Genomic DNA, 14,156 nt, shown 5'->3' with positions numbered 1-14,156 from the left:
AACGAAAATGAGTTCAGCAAAGTAAGGAGGTGAAGACAAACGTTTTAATGGAATACCACGCCAGGAATATCAGGTGTAACATAAAACATGCTTGTTCTGGAATACAGTGGTATATCTGTAAAGAGTGTCTACCTTACTGACTCTACTGACCTGGTCATCTTTAAAACCTCGGATCTCAGTTTAGCAAATGGCCCAGTGCCTATTTGCAACATTTTATTGAGTACAGTAGTTCCAGAACTGACATCAGAAAGTAAATGTACAAAAGGTAAATCTTTAAATACTGTTGATCACACACTTACAAGTATATAAAACATGACTGCTCACGCTGGATGAAGACAGATTTAAAAAACATTGATATTAATAATGCAATCTGAAAATGCCAAAGAAATTGTTTACAAAACAGAAATATGATATGCGCAAAAACAAATTCAGTAGATGGGGACTCAGCAAAAGCACATCCTGTTCTCCTCTAAAACAGCTATCTGGCATTCAGTGTAGACCTGACACATTCCAAAACTGTGAAAAATATGTTCTGCTATTATTGCTCCCTGACTTAGCAGGTAATTTTCAGAAACAAATCCAAACAAAATCTAACCTCGATGTGGAAAAGTAGGAGATTATTTTTATATTTAGACTTCGAAACAAAGGGGCATATTAGCAAGAACCTCGTTAAAAGTATCGTCATTTTAGCGGCAGGAAACTGCCACTAAAACAGCGATAATGGGCTTGCTAATATGCGCTATAGAATTGCAATAGAAGCCCAGGTCAGATGTGCAGGACATCTAATCTGGGCTTCTATTGGAATTCTATAACGCATATTAACAAGTCCATTATCGCCATTTTAGCGGCAGTTTCCTGTCTTTAAAACTGAGATAATTTTAACGAGGCTCTTGCTAATATGACCCACAGATCTTAGTTGCTGCTTTACCGCACATGTTGCAGACCCTATTAGGTCATGAGCACACCCAGACTAGTTGTGTCATGTGCAAAAGAGACTGCATACTTAATGAACAGAAAATGTGCAGAGGATTCTGAGTATGCTCTATCAATGTTAGGGAAGAGGAATCCACAGGAAAAATACATGGACCAACTGTTGAACTCAGTCCTTTAAAGGAGTTTTACTTACCACTACTACTGAACCTTCACATAAAACACTGCCTACTTAACACTCAATCAGCCTTGAGGAATACGCTGGACATCTTCAAATCTGCAACCCCCACCTGAGTCAACCATACTGAGACTTGGTTTAGAGATAACGCCAACTGCACACTAATCCTTGACGTATCTTATAAAACACACAGCTTACTGCAGTTGCATTATTCCCAGTAATTCATTCATCGCAGCCAATACACAACCAAACCTTTCTGGAGGAATTCCTCCCAATGGTATTCCACCTATACACCATGTACAACAAATTCCTCATCTTGGTAGATTACAGTTTGTGGGCTGTCGTGCTGGACTCAAATCTCAAAACCTGCAAGCAACTTCCTCAATTGCATATTTTTATTGGCTTCCATGAGGAGGAAAGCAGCCAAAAACATCTAGTTTGACTTACATTGGACTATATATTCACACAACTGCGAAATCCACAAACATAGTGGTTCAACAGCAGATATGAACACACCACTCTTTTTTCTCAATCTTGCAAACTTTACATACAAATCCGTCCCCAGCAACAGCAAAACACACCTGCTATCCGTTTCAGACTCTTCTGAAGTATAATTTCCATAAAATATGAGTCAATTAACAGTTTATTCTAAAAGAATGAACCTGACTCAACAGTTTGTAAAAATAGCAGTATGAAGCTTGCGGTGGCTGGTGCAAATCAATGTCGCTGGACTGTGTTTGCCATCAGGAAAGGAAATGGCACACATCACTGACCACAGAAAACAAAAACAATTGTCTGAAACACAGTAGAGAACACCATGAATCCAACAGAAGAGCCAAAAAAGCCTGCTTGCCCACCTAATCAAAGCAAGAATATTGTCTATAAACAACCCAGGTGCCCTGACAAGTAACCTATACACATCTCCAAAACACTGTAGAAACATCCTTATGTTCTTCAGATCCCTAATAGCCAAACTCCATAAATCCATCACCAAAGCTGCTGAGCTCTTCTCTCTACTCTCTGATTTTTCCCCAACAAATCCATTATATTTTCACCTTATAAAATCGTTGGAGACCAAAAGTTACTTAAAACTGCCAACCAGGTAGAAGCTTCCAACTCAACTATGTACCCTGTACAACTCCTCCACTCCATTTTGATGGATACAGTGAACAAAATAAATAGGTCCCACCATCCCAGGTCCTTCGAAAATTGTCACTTTCACTCCACTTGTAAAAAAAACTTGCACATGTACAAAGAATCTGGGGGCATATTATCAAGGACCGGTGTTAAAATTATCGCCGTTTTATCGGCAGGAAACTGCCGATAAAACAGCAATAATGGGCTTGATAATACGCCCTTGTTAATTCCCATAGAAGCCCATGTTCTGCTGTTAACATGGGCTTCAATGGGAATTAACAGGGGCGTATTATCAAGCCCTTTATAGCCGTTTTATAGGCAGTTTCCTGCCGATAATACGGTGATAATTTTAACACCGCTCCTTGATAATATGCCCCCTGGAGATTTACCACCCCATCACTAGCCTTCCCTTCACTACTACGATTTTGGATAGTGAGCTGCAAAGACAAATCCAAGAAATTCAGAACTTACCAAACTTCTTCATGACCATCAGTCAGGCCTTAGAGTTGTGAGCGGCAGCTTTAGCCAATATCAGAAAAGAACTGCTTCTCTCCATGGATGAAGACTAAAGAGCAACATTCCCTAATGCACTGCTTATAATACTGTTGACCTTACAATACTACTAGCAAGGCTAAAATAATAGGCATGGATATATTGACTATCTCCCCATGGATCAGATTGCTTCATAGCAACAATACTCATAAAATTAGGACTGGGTAAGTTAAATGATCCATATGACACGTGACTTGCAGAATTCTCCAGAGAGCTTCCCTCTCATGAATATATAGTCTCCAGAGATCTTCCCTCTCATGTCTACTATTCAATATTTGCGTAGGTTGTGTGCCATAGCTACACTACTGCAAACATTTCCAAATATATGCTGATGAAACACAGATCCATTGCCACCTAGAGAACATAGTTTATAATCTACCCACATTACATTGTGCTTGCACCATGTTTTCTTCTGTATCAAACTGAGATTCTTTTACAGGAACAGAGCCAAAACCAAGACCCAGTTAGGAAAGCCAATGAGCTCATCGCTATACCCTTTATCTGGCTCTAAGGACCCTGAACACCTTCACCTCGCAAAAAGTAGGAAACCTGGTGATAAAACTGTTTGGCACTAAACTTTCTTTTAACCCCAAGTCATCGCAGTGGTCAAGGGTGTCGTTCTCCAGCTCAAATCACTCTAAACAATGATGCCTCTACGCAAAACTAATCATGGACCTGAGTTGACTAGAGTCTTGTCAGTGTATGATTAGAATACTGCAACATCATTTACATGAGTCTTCCCTAAGAAGCTCATTGCAAAACTACAAAGCTTACACAGTCAAGTGACTAGAATTCTGCTTGCCCAAACCTCTGCAAGCATGACCATTTTAAACCCCACTCTTTGCAAGCTAATAGCTCTGAGTTGATGCTAAGACCATATTTAAGGGTTGTTGCACCATTCATAACGCCTCTTTGTGACAAATGACCTAACTACTTGCAGAGAATGGCACCAGACTATGTACCTACTAGAAATCTCCAGTAAGCATTGTACCACCTGATCAACAAACAATTCTTCAACAGATAAAACACAGAGGAGACCTGTGGGAGCCCAAGGCCCTAAAATGTGGAATATCTCATTCCTATTCTAGGATCTGAAGCTAACCACAAGTGGATAAGAAAACATAAAGGCTGAATTAATTTAACTCACCTTCAACTAATCCGTACACACATCAGAGTCCTGGGCGTAGTTACAATAAAACTCTGCAAACTTCCGCGAGTGGCGGAGTGCAGTGTAAACTGCAGTTTGTGCTGGTATTTCTGCTGCTTCGGTAGAAATTCTACCCGAGCAGCAGCTTGCGCTCGCATACTTACCGTTTGCGATTGCGAACTTACCGTTCGCAATCGGGAGCAGGGAAATACCTCCACAGTACATCGCGAAGCGGAGGTTTCTGCACTCCCCGAGCTCCGCAGAGTGAAGAGTGCAGAAAACTCTGTAAACTCCGTGAACAGAGCGGAGTTCACCACCCAGGACTAGGAGCAGTGATTAAAAAGAATCAGGTGTGGTTATCCATCTTTTCAATCGGACTTTAACCATTCCTTCCACTTGCTTGACTGTAGGTCTTGTCATCGTTGCAGCTTTCAGAAATAGCCAGAAGCTATGTACAGCGCTTTGTAAATCCTCTATTTAGAAAAATACAGTAAAAACAGAAATGTTTGCATGTGGCATTCGTATGGCATTAACCAAGCTAAATGGCAGTGGATCTTTACACAGTGTCAAAGGCAAAGAGAGAGTCAATAGATGTTTTTAGAGGTATCAGGGTTCCGGAAGCAGACAGTTTACTACTTCTGGGTCATGCCGTATTGTTCTTTAAAGAGGTGTGACTTCAGCGGTGCCCTAAACTAGATCAGTGGTCCTAATCGATACATGGATTCTTTTCAGATCTGGTTGCATTGATAGAGAAGGCCTGATGTCTTGTTTTTTCTATTTTCCATGCTTTTATCTCCAGTCTGAAGGAGTCCCAACTGAGAGAGTGACAAGATCAAAATGAGACAGAGCTCTTCTCAGCCAGACAGGTGGTGTTGCAGGTGTGATGGCATTGTAATTGATGCAGCTGGGTTTGAAGATAGTGTGGGCCAGCAAGGGTTAGGATTGGAGTGAGGTGGTCATATGGATGCCCTTACGGAGGCTCAGCAATATGACAACATGAAAATATAATTTAAAATGTGGCAGTAAATGTTTGTGTTGAAATGTACCTGCTTTGCTAAAGAGTATGCATTTGGTCTGCAATATATGATTGTATAGAATCTCTTATATTGCATTACATTTAATGTGCAGCTATTTAGAAAGTGTATCAACTATTTTTCACTTACCATAAAAAGCAGTGATCATGTTATTCAAATCAAGATGCAGTGAGTGATACCTTTACTGCATTAAAGCAAATGGCATACTCTTTTAATTGTGGCCTGTTAGAATGATGGGGGAAATGTATTGACTTTTGACACAGCATAGTGCAGCAACCGCAATTTCATGAAAGGAAGAGAGAAAAGAAATCCATGTTTTCCAGGATTTGGCAATGTTTTCTTTACCCTTGCATTGGTGTACTCTAGGCTGCTGTGCACCAACGCTTACACCCTAGCACCACAGTGCAATGATCTGTGCGTGATGTGCTGCAAGCGTACCCTTCCACTACAAAATACTGTGCCTTGACAAATTGAACACTTTCCCCACTTTGTATGTGCACAGTATACTGCAGTACACTTTTTTGGGATATTATTTTAACTTTCTCCACCGTTACACCTGCCTCAAGGAGAAGTACATTTTTGGGGCAAATATGTGTCCACAAATGTTAGCAGATAAGGACTACTGTCAAAACCTATAGGTGGTCGAATAGGAACAACCGTGTACCACCTAGGAACACCCCCTTGACTCAATGTAGCACAAAGTATCGCACAGCGCTACTTTGCATTCTTTTGGGTACACTTTCCAATGCAAATCATGAGATTTGCAGTGGAAAGCAAATTCCCACAAAACACTTTGACCCAAGATTTGTGTCACTTTTAGTTAATAAAAATTACTCCTCGGTGTTTTGGTACCAGAACACATTTTTTGTAGCAACTTAATGAATTTATATTTGTTTAGCAAGTGAATGAATGTTGATGACAGAGCAAATCAAATCATGAAATGTGTCTATGTCAAGTAGTTCTTTTCTTATAATGGCTAAAGCTTCCACTTACAACTTTAAATCCTGACTGATTGCCATGGAGAAGAATGTTAAGTTCTGAGTAGCTTTGATTTGTCTTAGCATTTCCCTTTCCTTAATCTTACTGGTGAATGTAAGGCTAGTAGTGGGATGGTAATTCTCCAGGTTCTTTGTACCTGTGGAAGGTATTTTCACAAGTGGAGTGACAAACGTCATGTTTCAAAGGAACTGGGATGAACCCCGAATGGAAGGATTACTTTATTTTGCTTATTGACTTACCTTTCACAACATGCCCAAGCCATCAAAATCTGCATGTTATCTTTGTAAACATTAGTTTATATACTGCTGCCATTGTAGCCAACCACAACACATGCTTCAGTGTTTGTGTAAGAAGTGCACATATAAACTGAACTCTGACTCTACACAATCAGAATTATTGTTAATATTTTGCTTTAGAAAAGAAACAACCAGTCATGAGTGAGCTCTTGTGTTGTTGTCACTCTGCAATTGATTGTTTCACCAGTGTACCATGGTGCAGGCACCTGTGACATGTGAAGCCAACCATGTCATCCAGCCAGACTGTTTTCAGTAACTTTACAACCTGGAAGAGAATTAATTGAATTACCCAAGTCAGTTTTGAGAGGGTCCTAAATGATCAGATATCACCGTGTTGCAGTGTAAAGCATCAGTAAAATACGTATTCATACGCTTACTCTCATTTACTCCTCTAACCGTACTGAGCCTTTTTACAATTAGACAAACTGAAGCAATTTTATTTACCACAGAGATAATGATCCTCTGATTAATCATTCTCCGCCGATTGGATGGGTGGAAACTAGGGTGACCAAACTCCATGTTAGCTGTTGAATAAGGACCATTAACTGTGAGCCAACTCACAGGTTAGAACTCAAATTTGGGTACACCACTTTCAAAATCATACTGGAGAAATAAAGAATAGTAAGTGGTAGACTCAAACTCATGAAGAAGTTAAGTCAACTCAAAATTATATAAACCAAAAGCTCTGCAATAGCAACATAGAAGAACAAAAAGTAAAACCTGATGTTCTGATAGAGCGTGCAGATTCTCCTTACAACCCATCCAAACATCAGTACAGTAGCACAGTTTAAATTGAAGAACCAACAGAACTCAATAAAAGACTCAGATAGATTTAGATTTATTTGGCTACTGTGTAAAAATTCATTCAAATAGGCAATTTCTTAAGGACTTCGGTCAAGAATATCACAGCTTGCATTAAAAGCACATTAAAGAACATTTAGGCAAATCTTTATCAAGTGGTAAACAAATTCTGTATGCAGAGTTAGAGAGTCCTTCTACCTTTAAAGCAGAAGGATGCTTCAAATTTCTAACAGCTCAAGTTATACGGAAAAAAAGGTAAAGTTCAGCCTTAAAGTCCATTAGGGGTGATTCCATTATTTTACAACCAAAGATATAATGGAAAAGTGAAAAATAGAAATAGATTGGCAAAGAAGGCCTCATGCCATCAGCTACAGATTATAGCATCGGCAAACAGTCCAAAGTAAAAATTTGATCAAAATAGTATGCTCTCTCATGGCGAAAGAAGAAGTATGGCGTTCCGGTTTGAAGTAGTAAAACATCAGAATGGCAATTGTTGCCCCTCCTTTGGTGTTTCTTCTTTTATAGAGTTTTTAGCACTGTCCAGTGGTGTGGCATCACACCCCCTTCAAAAGACTATCACATATCCATTTTCACATTGTGCCACCTAGGACACTTGAAACATCGATATAGTTTCCCATGCTAGTCTTGATAAATGAAAAATGTTGAGTCCACACAAGCCTAGTATCAACTAAAAAGGTACAAACTTGTCTGTCCTTACAAATAGTTAAAATTCTATTCTCACAGGAATATTTCACAGTGCACATTGGAGAAATATTCAGGAATGTCAGGATGTAGACATGTACGGGACAAACAAGAAACATTTCACTTGTACAGAATGACCCATTGTATTAAATCAGGGGAAAGGTCATCACTAGCGAAAAAGCATTTCGAAAATGCCTTTAAGCTAGCATTGCATGTTTAAATGAAATGCAGCTCTAACTTTTACTTCAAATATAATAAAATTAGATCAATTCAAATCAAGAATTGTTTACATGTGCACAAATTATTATTACATGGAAATACCAAAACATTTTACGATATTTATATCAATCCAAATTTTCCTAATTTCATCCTACAAAATGTGTTTTTAATGTTTCATAAACTATAGAGTCTCTAATATCATGTTACAAAATATCAAGCTCGTACTTCATTGCTACACATTTTTGCTTTGACTTTTCTAACTGGTGTATTCTCAGCAAAGAGCATGAAAACAGTAGGCCACTTCACTTAGCATCACAATTATCTTGAACATACGCTAATAAGCAGCATATGCATTAAAAATTCATTACTGCAACTCGTTTATTTGTATGTATTAGTGTTTTCTTATAAATGTGTTTTCTTTATCTCATGTTTTAAGGCAAGATTTTATTGTGCTTCTACTACACTTGTCCCTGAATTTTGTGTCACTGCATCTAATGTGTGCAACGTTTCCTTTCAACCTTTCGTGTCCTTTATACATAAATATGCCATGTATCATGATTTTTAAAATCATGCTACATCGTCTGTGATGAAACAGAGGATATAACAGAAAATATAACTAAGAGCATGCAAGCAGATTGTTACTATGGTTTATGATGTGACACGCCCTCTAGGGCAAGTAATATCTCACAAACCACATTAAAGAGTCAACAAAGAGTTTGCTGTGCTGAAGAAGAATCCATAGGTTCAGTTAAAACGAAATCAAGACTAAACTATACGAAGACTATCTTTTGCAGATGGTAGGATCCGGTGTGGATTCAACACTCCTCGAGGGCAAAAACTGAAACATTAAGCAGCTCAAACAAATGCCACATTGCTGTTAACTTGTAGGATGAGCTACAGCAGCAATTAGCGAATGTCAAACCACCTAGTATTCTGAGAGAATGGCGGCACTATGGACTTGCTTTTTAAAATCAGGAAGTCCACTTCGGAATGTTGGTCACTGTGTGAGTAATCCCCTATGTTAGATGTTCAACAACGCATCAAAAAGGCAGAAAGATGGGTTGACAGAGGTGATGGTGAGTATCACTGAGGCATGCTGATTTCGCTTTGTGCAGCGGTTCACCATCTCCTCTTAGTTTGTATACTAATGTTGCGTAGGAGCTGGGAATAGTGGTAACTCCAGTTGAAATAGTAACTTCCATAACTTTGCACAGACACACTGAAATAAGATGACCTGTAGGCATGAAATCCTAGTGCCAACTTAAAGAAGGTGCAAACAAGTGTAAAGAAACATATTGTGAAATATTCCTAGGCATACAAAGTATATAGACTGAAACTTGGTTACAGAAAGTATCCCTGCCTGACGGCATCACTGTACTCCCACCTAACTTCTGCATCACCAGAAAGGATCGTAAATGCTTGACAAGTGGCGGCATTGCTAATATCTATTGAGATGTCTTTCAATGCAAAATAGAGTAGCTTCCATTTCCAACTTGTGAAGCCCTCTTCTTCTCGATTGACATCACAATTAAATTTACATTTTCTGGCACACTGATTTATTGCCCCCCTGGCTATGCTGGTAACTGGTGTTCTACTATCTCTGACCTTATCTCAATATATGTATGAAAAGTGCCAAATTTTCCCTACGAGGGGACTTAAACATGCATCTAGATATTACCTCCTGCAGATTGAGCAAGACCCTTAGGGAAGACTTGGGAGCTCTTAATATCTACCTAATCAATTCCGCCCCCACTCATAAGGCATGACATATTTTGGATCCTATTTTCTCAAACAATGCTGATCTAACCACTAACCCCCCCACCCTTGCCGTTATTATGCTTGGACCATTTTTCTGTACCCTTTTTTGTTCCCTACTACTCGCCTCCCATCCCTGCAGCTTTCAGGCCTAAAGTGATGGCCAGAAAGTGGGCTAAACTGGACTCACCTGCCCTAAACACTTGTTTATCCAACACTTCCTTCCAAGTGACCAATCTGGTTGACCACGATCAACCCATGGTCGACAAATGGCTTAGATTTTCCCTTGATACTATTTTACCTGCCAAGTTAAAATAGTTTTTGTTGCTTCACCCTCCTGCCCCCTGGTTCAATGCAACCCATCAGGAAGAGAAAAATGTTGTATGCGGCTTGAAAGGGAATGGAATAAGCTTTATGACCTGACTTCAAAACTGAAAAACAAAACAGCTTTGAAACATTATCATTTAAGTTGTAAAGATGCTCGTGCTGCTTTTTACTCCGAAAAGATTTATAAAGCTCAAAACTGGTCGAAGACTCTCTTCAGAGAGCATCAAGATTTGTCCGACCCTAAGAACACAGTAGATACTCTCTAACTATCACAAGCCCAAAGCGATGAGCTGGCAACTTTCTTCATAGAGAAAGTGACCAATATTCAACTTGCTTTAAGCTTGGCTAGCAATGAAAAGTCCAAGCTCGGGAGCTCCAGTTCACACTTTAACTCAATCCTCTTTCTGTCTGAGGAAGTTAGTCAACTAGCTACGAACAAGATGCTGGCCCAACTACATTAATGTTATCCACTAGACCTGCTTAGTTTCTGTGAATTATTACAGTCTATGGCTTCCCACTCGATTCTTTTCCCCCCGCCAAACTATGCACCCTTGTGATGCACCTGTGATGACCTCATCACCTGTCTCTTTTGGTTGAACTTCTGAACTTTTCTCTCAGGTCGATTCCTTGCCCAAAGCCTGGAAGCACGCCATGACACTTCCTTTGGTAAAACAAAACCATCAATACATGTCTAACTGGTCTAAATTTAGGCCTATCTCCTTATTGACGACTTTCTCCAAGATATTGGAGTAGTACATTAACACCCAATGTACTTCGTGCATGGAAGTGCAGAATACCCTTCATCCCTCCCAGTAGGGGTATAGAGTTGAGCATAGCACAAACTCAGCCCTTTTGGGAGTTACAGAAAACCTCAGATTACTCCTGGACATGAGTATCTCATGACACCCTTATCAAAAGGCTGACACTTATAGGTATCCAGGGCAATACGCTGGCCTGGCTCTCCTCCTTCCTGACAGATTGCAAGTTTTATGCCTTCTCATCAAATGTCCTTTCTAGCATTCACTTGGTCACTTCTGGTAACCTTCATGGATCCAGCCTCAGCCCTTTGCTTTTCAATATCTATGTCTGCCTCTTGACAGACTTAGGGGAAAGCTGCGGCCTTACTCTATTCTCATATGTAGACAATACCCAGATTATTTTCTCTTTGCCATCGGAGCAAGATTCCACCCAGGAAGACATTAACTTCTGCGTCAGCCTTGTCTCCACTTGGATGAATTTCAACTCTTTAAAACTGAATGGTAACAAGACTGAGGTCATGGTTCTGGGTAAGAACCCTCAGCTCTGGGGAATGCAGCACTGCCCCCTCACTGGTTGCCCTTCTATCCCTGCCAACAAGTTGAAGAACCTCATTTTTGGTTAGTCTCCAATCTATCCATGAAGCCTCAGGCCTCCTGCCCCCTGGTTCAATGCAACCCATCAGGAAGAGAAAATGTTGTATGCGGCTTGAAAGGGAATGGAATAAGCTTTATGACCTGACTTCAAAACTGAAAAACAAAACAGCTTTGAAACATTATCATTTAAGTTGTAAAGATGCTCGTGCTGCTTTTTACTCCGAAAAGATTTATAAAGCTCAAAACTGGTTGAAGACTCTCTTCAGAGTGCATCAAGATTTGTCCGACCCTAAGAACACAGTAGATTCCCCTCTAACTATCACAAGCCCAAAGCGATGAGCTGGCAACTTTCTTCATAGAGAAAGTGACCAATATTCAACTTGCTTTAAGCTTGGCTAGCAATGAAAAGTCCAAGCTCGGGAGCTCCAGTTCACCCTTTAACTCGACCCTCTTTCTGTCTGAGGAAGTTAGTCAACTAGCTACGAACAAGATGCTGGCCCAACTACATTAATGTTCTCCCCTAGACCTGCTAAGTTTCTGTGAATTATTACAGTCTATTAAATATGGCTCCCCACTCGATTCTTTTCCCCCTGCCAAACTATGCACCCTGAGACCTCATCACCGGTCTCTTTTGGTTGAACTTCTGAACTTTTCTCTCAGGTCGATTCCTTGCCAAAAGCCTGGAAGCACTCCATGACACTTCCTTTGGTAAAACAAAACCAACAAGACATGTCTAACTGGTCCAAATTTAGGCCTATCTCCTTATTGCGGACTTTCTCCAAGATATTGGAGAAGTACATTAACACCCAATGTACTTTGTGCATGGAAGTGCAGAATACCCTTCATCCCTCCCAGTAGGGGTATAGAGTTGAGCATAGCACAACTCAGCCCTTTTGGGAGTTACAGAAAACCTCAGATTACTCCTGGACATGAGTATCTCATGACACCCTTATCAAAAGGCTGACACGTATAGGTATCCAGGGCAATACGCTGGCCTGGCTCTCCTCCTTCCTGACAGATTGCAAGTTTTATGCCTTCTCGTCAAATGTCGTTTCTAGCATTCATTTAGTCACTTCTGGTGTCCTTCATGGATCCAGCCTCAGCCCTTTGCTTTTCAATATCTATGTCTGCCTCTTGACAGACTTAGGGGAAGCTGCGGCCTTACTCTATTCTCATATGTAGACAATACCCAGATTATTTTCTCTTTGTCATCGGAGCAAGATTCCACCCAGGAAGACATTAACTTCTGCGTCAGCCTTGTCTCCACTTGGATGAGTTTCGACTCTTTAAAACTGAATGGTAACAAGACTGAGGACATGGTTCTGGGTAAGAACCCTCAGCTCTGGGGAATGCAGCACTGCCCCCTCACTGGTTGCCCTTCTATCCCTGCCAACAAGTTGAAGAACCTCATTTTTGGTTAGTCTCCAATCTATTCATGAAGCCATGGTGGCCTCTTTGTGTTTTGCTACTATGAGGTGGCTTTGAAAGATCGTGTGGATACTTCCTCTTGCTGCTCAAAGAACTGTCATCCAGGCTTTGATTCTGTCCAGGTTAGATTATGGTAACATCCTATATCTAGGAGCAGGCAAGACTGTGATCAGGCGCCTACAAGTGGTTCAGAAGTCTGCTGCCAGGCTCCTGTTCTGAATTCCTAGACACTCTTCTGCGTATGGCCTTCTTCATGACCTCCCCTGGCTCACCCTGAAGAAGAGTATCACTTTCAAGGCACTTTGCTATATGACAAACTTTATTCCCACTCTGGACCAAAGTACTTGCACAACCTTACCTCTCCCTATCACCTCCCCTGTACTCTATGTTCCTTCAATCAATCTCTGTTTACCGTTCCTAGAGTCAGGAGCACCCTGGTGGGTGGTTGCTCCTTTGCTCCGTTGTGGCCAAAGCTAAACTGCAGACAATGCCCTTCCATGATCTATAATGTGGTATTGCAAACTGGTAGCCAAAGTGTTTGTGCTGCAGTAGATGGGGCCTAGATGTCCCAAGAACAAAATACACATGAAAACGTGTTGCCCTTGATCCCAAACAATATGTCCTGGGTATCAGGCTATAGGAATTCCAAAACCCTGAGTAGGTAAATGCTAATTTCACAGTAAGAAAGTAGTTATTAATTCAAATGAAATCACATAATCTCACCTTTGGTCTTTCCATTTTAAGAAGTCATATTTTTTGTGTGATTTTAGAACCATAACAGTCAGAAATACACTTCAGTGGGCCAAGCTGTGTAAAGAGTATTTTAACGTTTTTTGAAGTTACTTATCAAGATACTTTCATCCTGTCACAAGATGGCACTGCTGAGGACCATCTTTAACTAAAATGAACGGGTTTCTGCCAAGATCTGCAAGCAGGTGTTTAGTTTCAGAGATTCTGTCTGTCTAGCGATTACTTTTTAGCATACATAAGTACGCTTTAAAAATGATAAATGCTTTGATAGGCTTAAAATGCTCTCATCTACTCTATGCTTCAGCTAGCTCTTATCTATTCTGGGCTTTCAGATGGAGAAACCTAAAACTGTCCAGAGGAACACAGTGTTGATGGCAGGCTTGGTCTCAGGCTCTACTGTCAGAGAGTCTGATCATAAAGAGGAGATGGAGTGAGGCAAAGCAAATGGCAGTGGTGGTTGGCATGTACAGAGGGTGGTGAGGTGGATGGGACAAAAATAAAAGTAAATAAAAAAGTTTAAAAAATAATTACAATCACCTTCCTGGCGTG

This window comes from Lissotriton helveticus, chromosome 2_1 (assembly GCF_964261635.1).
Source record: "Lissotriton helveticus chromosome 2_1, aLisHel1.1, whole genome shotgun sequence".
Classification (NCBI taxonomy): domain Eukaryota; kingdom Metazoa; phylum Chordata; class Amphibia; order Caudata; family Salamandridae; genus Lissotriton; species Lissotriton helveticus.
This window is presented reverse-complemented; position numbering follows the sequence as displayed.